Here is an 8,016-nt window from a genome sequence, read left to right as displayed (position 1 = left end):
CGGGCCCCCTGGAGGTCTAAAGGATGACCAGTAGTTGTGGTTCTCGCCCCGGGCCGTGGGTCTGAGTATGGCCCAAGTGGGGCACTTGCGTCGGACTGGGGAGGCTCTGCCGCGCCCCCTGGAGGTCAAAAGGATGACCAGTAGTTGTGGTTCTCACCCCGGGTCGTGGGTCCGAGTCTGGCCCGAGTAGAGCACTTTGGTCGGCTACCGGGGGGTGTGCCGTGCCCCCTGGAGCCATGGGAGTGAGCTCCAGCAGACTGGTATTTTTCGGAGAACCAGGCCCACACTCCTCAGACTTTGTGCCCAGGGACAGGCCACCAAAATCGGCCGCGGCTCGTGCACTTTGCCCCTGCGTTTCTCCCAGAACCAGAGCCGGAAAAATCCCAAAATTGATGCCCAGAGATAGTCGACTCTGCCTGGAATAGATTGCCACCCAAACCCGCCAACTCACGCTGGTTTTCCGATGGCCTCACCTACTAACCCGAGCATGGTCATCGCTCGCACCTTCCAAAACCTCCAGGGGCGCAGGCACTTTTCATTTACTGGCCATAAGGCCGACCGCCTTAAGCGTTAAGCGATAAGCGAAAGGCTTAGTTTGGACTTAGTTTTTGGAGCGACGAGGTCGCCGTTTTGTCAATTCTGAACCGATTTTCACGCGGTTTTCGACTGCCTGCGCCTGGGGAGCCGCCCAGAAGCCCCAGGCAGTGTTCTGGGTGGACTTCCGGACCGGTCCGGACCCGGTACCGGCCGGGGGAACCGCACCACGCCTCTCGGGCGTTTCTACACCGATTTTCGCGGGGTTTTCGACTGCATAGACGGGGCCACCTGCTGCAGGGCCCGAGGGAGGGCCTTACTGAGCTGGGTCCGACGCAGGGCCCGGTTCCTGGAGCCCGCTGGGGGGGGGGGGGGGTTCTCTAAGGCTCACGGCGGGCTGCTGAGGGGCCGGATCGGATGCAGACAGGCGCTCCTCTGCCCAGGTCTTTGCTCCCCTGCCCCACTAGGAATGGAAGACACACTGCCAACAGCTTCTGGAGGGTGATGGGCCCTGCTGCAGACCAGGTCCGACCCAGGTTTCAGCTATCCCACCCCGCAGGGACTTAAAGACACACTGCCATCAGCTTCTGGAGGCTGCTGAGCTCTACTATAGAGCAGGTCCGACCCAGGTTTCAGCTCCTGCAGCCCACTAGGACTTAAACACACACTGCCATCAGCGTCTGGATGGTGATGGGCCCTGCTGCAGACCAGGTCCGACCCAGGTTTCAGCTATCCCACCCCGCAGGGACTTAAAGACACACTGCCATCAGCTTCTGGAGGCTGCTGAGCTCTACTATAGAGCAGGTCCGACCCAGGTTTCAGCTCCTGCAGCCCACTAGGACTTAAACACACACTGCCATCAGCGTCTGGATGGTGATGGGCCCTGCTGCAGACCAGGTCCGACCCAGGTATCAGCTCCTGCACCCCGCAGGGAATTGAAGACACACTGCCATCAGCTTCTGGAGGCTGCTGAGCTCTGCTATAGACCAGGTCCGACCCAGGTTTCAGCTCCTGCACCCCGCAGGGAACTAAACACACACTGCCATCTGCAACTGGAGGCTGCTGAGCCCTGCTGCAGACCAGGTCCGACCCAGGTTATGGCTCTCCCACCCCCCTGGGACTTAAACACACACAGCCATCAGCTTCTGGATGGTGATGGGCCCTGCTGCAGACCAGGTCCGACCCAGGTTTCAGCTCCTCAACCCCGCAGGGACTTAAACCCACACCGCCATCAGCTTCTGGAGGGTGATGGGCCCTGCTGCGGGCCAGGTCCGACCCAGGTTTCAGCTCTCCCACCCCGCAGGGACTTAAACACACACAGCCATCAGCTTCTGGGGGCTGCTGAGCCCTGCTGCAGACCAGGTCCGACCCAGGTTTCAGCTCTCCCACCCCGCAGGGTCTTTAACACACACACTGCCATCAGCTGCTGGAGGCTGCTGAGCTCCGCTATAGACCAGGTCCGACCCAGGTTTCTGCTCCTGCACCCCGCAGGGAATGAAAGACACACTGCCATCAGCTTCTGGAGGCTGCTGAGCCCTGCTGCAGACCAGGTCCGACCCAGGTATCGGCTCTCCAACCAGGCAGAGACTTAAACACACACACACACACACACACTGCCATCAGCTTCTGGGGGCTGCTGAGCTCTGCTGTAGACCGGGTCCGACCCAGGTTTCTGCTCCTCCACCCCGCAGGGACTTAAACACACACTGCCACCAGCTTCTGGAGGGTGATGGGCCCTGCTTTAGACCAGGTCTGACCCGGGATATAGCTCTCCCACCCCGCAGGGACTTAAACACTCACTGCCATCAGCTGCTGGAGGCTGCCGAGCTCTGCTGCAGACCAGGTCCCACCCAGGTTTCTGCTCCTGCACCCCGCAGGGACTTAAACACACACTGCCACCAGCTTCTGGAGGGTGATGGGCCCTGCTGTGGACCAGGTCCGACCCGGATATCAGCTCTCCCACCAGGCAGGGACTTAAACACACACTGCAATCAGCTGCTGGAGGCTGCTGAGCTCTACTATAGACCAGGTCCGACCCAGGTTTCAGCTCTCCCACCAGGCAGTGACTTAAAGACACACTGCCATCAGCTGCTGGAGGCTGCTGAGCTCTTCTATAGACCAGGTCCGACCCAGGTTTCAGCTCTCACACCAGGCAGGGACTTAAACACACACTGCCATCAGCTGCTGGAGGCTGCTGAGCTCTGCTATAGACCAGGTCCGACCCAGGTTTCAGCTCTCCCACCAGGCAGGGACTTAAAGACACACTGCCATCAGCTGCTGGAGGCTGCCGAGCCCTGCTGCAGACCATGTCCGACCCAGGTTTCAGCTCTCCCACCAGGCAGGGACTTAGAGGCACGCTGCCATCAGCTTCTGGAGGCTGCTGAGCTCTGCCATAGACCAGGTCCGACCGAGGTTTCAGCTCTCCCACCCCGCAGGGACTTAAACACACACTGCCATCAGCTGCTGGAGGCTGCTGAGCTCTGCTATAGACCAGGTCCGACCCGGGATATAGCTCTCCCACCCCGCAGGGACTTAAACACACACTGCCATCAGCTGCTGGAGGCTGCTGAGCTCTTCTATAGACCAGGTCCGACCCAGGTTTCAGCTCTCCCACCCCGCAGGGACTTGAACACACACTGCCATCAGCTTCTGGAGGCTGCTGAGCTCTGCTATAGACCAGGTCCGACCCAGGTTTCTGCTCCTCCACCCCGCAGGGAATTAAAGACACACTGCCATCAGCTTCTGGATGGTGATGGGCCCTGCTGCAGACCAAGTCCGACCCGGGTTACAGCTCTCCCACCAGGCAGGGAATTAAACACACACTGCCATCAGCTGCTGGAGGCTGCTGAGCTCCGCTATAGACCAGGTCCGACCCGGGTTCCTGCTCCTGCACCCCGCAGGGACCAAAACACACACACTGCCATCAGCTTCTGGAGGCTGCTGAGCTCTTCTATAGACCAGGTCCGACCCAGGTTTCAGCTCTCCCACCAGGCAGGGACTTAAACACACACTGCCATCACCTTCTGCTGGCTGCTGAGCTCTGCTGCAGACCAGGTCCGACCCAGGTTTCAGCTCCTGCACCCCGCAGGGAACTAAACACACACTGCCGTCACCTTCTGCTGGCTGCTGAGCCCTGCTGCAGACCAGGTCCGACCCAGGTTTCAGCTCCTGCACCCCGCAGTGGATTAAAGACACACTGCCATCAGGTTCTGGAGGCTGCTGAGCTCTGCTGCAGACCAGGTCCGACCCAGGTTATGGCTCTCCCACCCCGCAGGGACTTAAACACACACCGCCGTCAGCTTCTGGATGGTGATGGGCCCTGCTGCAGACCAGGTCCGACCCACGTTTCAGCTCTCCCACCCCGCAGGGGATGAAACACACACTGCCATCAGCTTCTGGAGGCTGCTGAGCTCTGCTAAAGACCAGGTCCGACCCAGCTTTCAGCTCTCCCACCAGGCAGGGAGTTAAAGACACACTGTCATCGGCTTCTGGAGGGTGCTGAGCCCTGCTGCACACCAAGTCTGACCCAGGTTTCAGCTCATCCACCCCGCAGGGACCTAAACACACACTGCCATCAGCTTCTGAGTGGTAATGGGCCCTGCTGCAGACCAGGTCCGACCCAGGTTTCAGCTCCTCCACCCCGCCATCACCAGCTGGAGGCTGGCTGCTGCTCCTGCACCCTGCCATCAGCTGCTGGAGGCTTCTGTTCCTCCACCCCGCCATCAGCAGCTGGAGGCTGGCTGCTGGAGGCTGGCTGCTGCTCCTCCACCCCGCCATCACCAGCTGGAGGCTGGTTGCAGCTCCTGCACCCCGCCATCAGCTGCTGGAGGCTGCCTGCAGCCCCTGCACCCCGCCATCAGCTGCTGGAGGCTGGCTGCAGCTCCTGCACACCGCCATCAGCTGCTGGAGGCTGCCTGCAGCTCCTGCACCCCGCCATCAGCTGCTGGAGGCTGGCTGCTGCTCCTGCACCCCGCCAGCAGCTGCTGGAGGCTGGCTGCTGCTCCTCCACCCAACCATCAGCTGCTGGACGCTGGCTGCTGCTCCTGCACCCCGCCATCAGCTGCTGGAGGCTGGCTGCTGCTCCTCCACCACCCAACCATCAGCTGCTGGACGCTGGCTGCAGCTCCTCCACCCCGCCATCAGCTGCTGGTGGCTGGCTGCAGCTCCTTCACCCCGCCATCAGCTGCTGGTGGCTGGCTGCAGCTCCTTCACCCCGCCATCACCAGCTGGAGGCTGGCTGCTGCTCCTGCACCCCGCCATCAGCTGCTGGAGGCTGCCTGCAGCTCCTGCGCCCCGCCATCAGCTGCTGGAGGCTGGCTGCTGCTCCTGCACCCTGCCATCAGCTGTTCGAGGCTGGCTGCAGCTCCTCCACCCCACCATCACCAGCTGGAGGCTGGTTGCAGCTCCTGCACCCCGTCATCAGCAGCTGGAGGCTGCCTGCTGCTCCTGCACCCCGCCATCAGCTGCTGGAGGCTGCCTGCAGCTCCTGCACCCCGCCATCATTTGCTGGAGGCTGGCTGCAGCTCCTGCAACCCGCCATCAGCTGCTGGAGGCTGGCTGCTGCTCCTCCACCCCACCATGACCTGCTGGAGGCTGGCTGCAGCTCCTTCACACCGCCATCAGCTGATGGATGCTGGCTGAACGCTGGAGGCTGGCTGCTGCTCCCACACACCGCCATCAGCTCCTGGAGGCTGGCTGGCTGCTGGAGGCTGTCTGCTGCTGCTCCTCCACCCCGCCATCACCAGCTGGAGGCTGGCTGCTGGAGGCTGGCTGCAGCTCCTGCACCCCACCATCAGCTGCTGGAGGCTGGCTTCTGCTCCTCCACCCCGCCATCAGCTGCTGGGGGCTGGCTGCTGGAGGCTGGCTGCAGCTCCTCCACCCCGCCATCACCAGCTGGAGGCTGGTTGCAGCTCCTGCACCCCGCCATCAGCTGCTGGAGGCTGCCTGCTGCTCCTGCACCCCGCCATCAGCTGCTGGAGGCTGCCTGCACCTCCTGCACCCCGCCATCAGCTGCTGGAGGCTGGCTTCTGCTCCTCCACCCCGCCATCAGCTGATGGAGGCTGCCTGCTTCTCCACCCCGCCATCACTAGCTGGAGGCTGGCTGCTGGAGGCTGGCTGCAGCTCCTCCACCCCGCCATCAGCTGCTGGAGGCTGCCTGCAGCTCCTGCACCCCGCCATCACCAGCTGGAGGCTGGCTTCTGCTCCTCCACCCCGCCATCAGCTGATGGAGGCTGCCTGCTTCTCCACCCCGCCATCACTAGCTGGAGGCTGGCTGCTGGAGGCTGGCTGCAGCTCCTCCACCCCGCCATCAGCTGCTGGAGGCTGGCTGCTGCTCCTGCACCCCGCCATCAGCTGCTGGAGGCTGGCTGCTGCTCCTCCACCCAACCATCAGCTGCTGGACGCTGGCTGCAGCTCCTCCACCCCACCATCAGCTGCTGGACGCTGGCTGCAGCTCCTCCACCCCGCCATCAGCTGCTGGAGGCTGCCTGCAGCTCCTGCACCCCGCCATCAGCTGCTGGAGGCTGCCTGCAGCTCCTGCACCCCGCCATCACCAGCTGGAGGCTGGCTTCTGCTCCTCCACCCCGCCATCAGCTGATGGAGGCTGCCTGCTTCTCCACCCCGCCATCACTAGCTGGAGGCTGGCTGCTGGAGGCTGGCTGCTGCTCCTCCACCCAACCATCAGCTGCTGGACGCTGGCTGCAGCTCCTCCACCCCACCATCAGCTGCTGGACGCTGGCTGCAGCTCCTGCACCCCGCCATCAGCTGCTGGAGGCTGGCTTCTGCTCCTCCACCCCGCCATCAGCTGCTGGAGGCTGCCTGCTGCTCCTGCACCCCGCCATCAGCTGCTGGAGGCTGGCTGCTGCTCCTGCACCCCGCCATCAGCTGCTGGAGGCTGGCTGCTGGAGGCTGGCTGCAGCTCCTCCACCCCACCATCAGCTGCTGGACGCTGGCTGCAGCTCCTCCACCCCACCATCAGCTGCTGGACGCTGGCTGCAGCTCCTGCACCCCGCCATCAGCTGCTGGAGGCTGGCTTCTGCTCCTCCACCCCGCCATCAGCTGACGGAGGCTGCCTGCTTCTCCACCCCGCCATCACTAGCTGGAGGCTGGCTGCTGGAGGCTGGCTGCAGCTCCTCCACCCCACCATCAGCTGCTGGACGCTGGCTGCAGCTCCTGCACCCCGCCATCAGCTGCTGGAGGCTGGCTTCTGCTCCTCCACCCCGCCATCAGCTGACGGAGGCTGCCTGCTTCTCCACCCCGCCATCACTAGCTGGAGGCTGGCTGCTGGAGGCTGGCTGCAGCTCCTCCACCCCGCCATCAGCTGCTGGAGGCTGGCTGCTGCTCCTGCACCCCGCCATCAGCTGCTGGACGCTGGCTGCAGCTCCTCCACCCCGCCATCACCAGCTGGAGGCTGCCTGCTGCTCTTCCACCCCGCCATCAGCTGATGGACGCTGGCTGCAGCTCCTCCACCCCGCCATCAGCTGCTGGAGGCTGGCTGGCCGCTGGAGGCTGGCTGCTGCTCCCACACACCGCCATCAGCTGCTGGAGGCTGGCTGGCTGCTGGAGGCTGGCTGCTGCTGCTCCTCCTCCCCGCCATCACCAGCTGGAGGCTGGCTGCTGCTCCTACACCCCGCCATCAGCTGATGGAGGCTGCCTGCTCCTCCGCCCCGCCATCACCAGCTGGAGGCTGGCTGCTGGAGGCTGGCTGCAGCTCCTTCACCCCGCCATCACCAGCTGGAGGCTGGCTTCTGCTCCTGCACCCCGCCATCAGCTGCTGGAGGCTGGCTTCTGCTCCTCCACCCCGCCACCAGCTGCTGGAGGCTGGCTGCTGCTCCTGCACCCCGCCAGCAGCTGCTGGAGGCTGGCTGCTGCTCCTCCACCACCCAACCATCAGCTGCTGGACGCTGGCTGCAGCTCCTCCACCCCGCCATCAGCTGCTGGTGGCTGGCTGCTGCTCCTGCACCCCGCCATCAGCTGCTGGTGGCTGGCTGCAGCTCCTTCACCCCGCCATCACCAGCTGGAGGCTGGCTGCTGCTCCTGCACCCCGCCATCAGCTGCTGGAGGCTGGCTGCAGCTCCTCCACCCCACCATCAGCCGTTGGAGGCTGGCTGCTGCTCCTCCACCCTGACATCACCAGCTGGAGGCTTCTGTTCCTCCACCCCACCATCAGCAGCTGGAGGCTGGCTGCTTGAGGCTGGCTGCTGCTCCCCCACCCCGCCATCACCTGCTGGAGGCTTCTGCTCAGCCACACCGCCACCAGCTGCCTGTGGTGAACCGCTGACGACCAGCCCAGGCCCACGTCTCACCTCTCCCTGCCCGCCCTGGATGCACAACCACCCACCCAGGCTCAAGTTTCCCCCTGCCCGCTGCACGTCCAGCCGGCCTCTGCCCTGTCCCCTCTCTCACCAGCATCACATCCAGGCTCATCAGGCATCCCCATGCCCGCAGCCTTCTCCCACCCACACTCAACACCACCGAACCCAG

This window comes from Nothobranchius furzeri, unplaced genomic scaffold (assembly GCF_043380555.1).
Source record: "Nothobranchius furzeri strain GRZ-AD unplaced genomic scaffold, NfurGRZ-RIMD1 Scf101, whole genome shotgun sequence".
NCBI lineage: Eukaryota > Metazoa > Chordata > Actinopteri > Cyprinodontiformes > Nothobranchiidae > Nothobranchius > Nothobranchius furzeri.
This window is presented reverse-complemented; position numbering follows the sequence as displayed.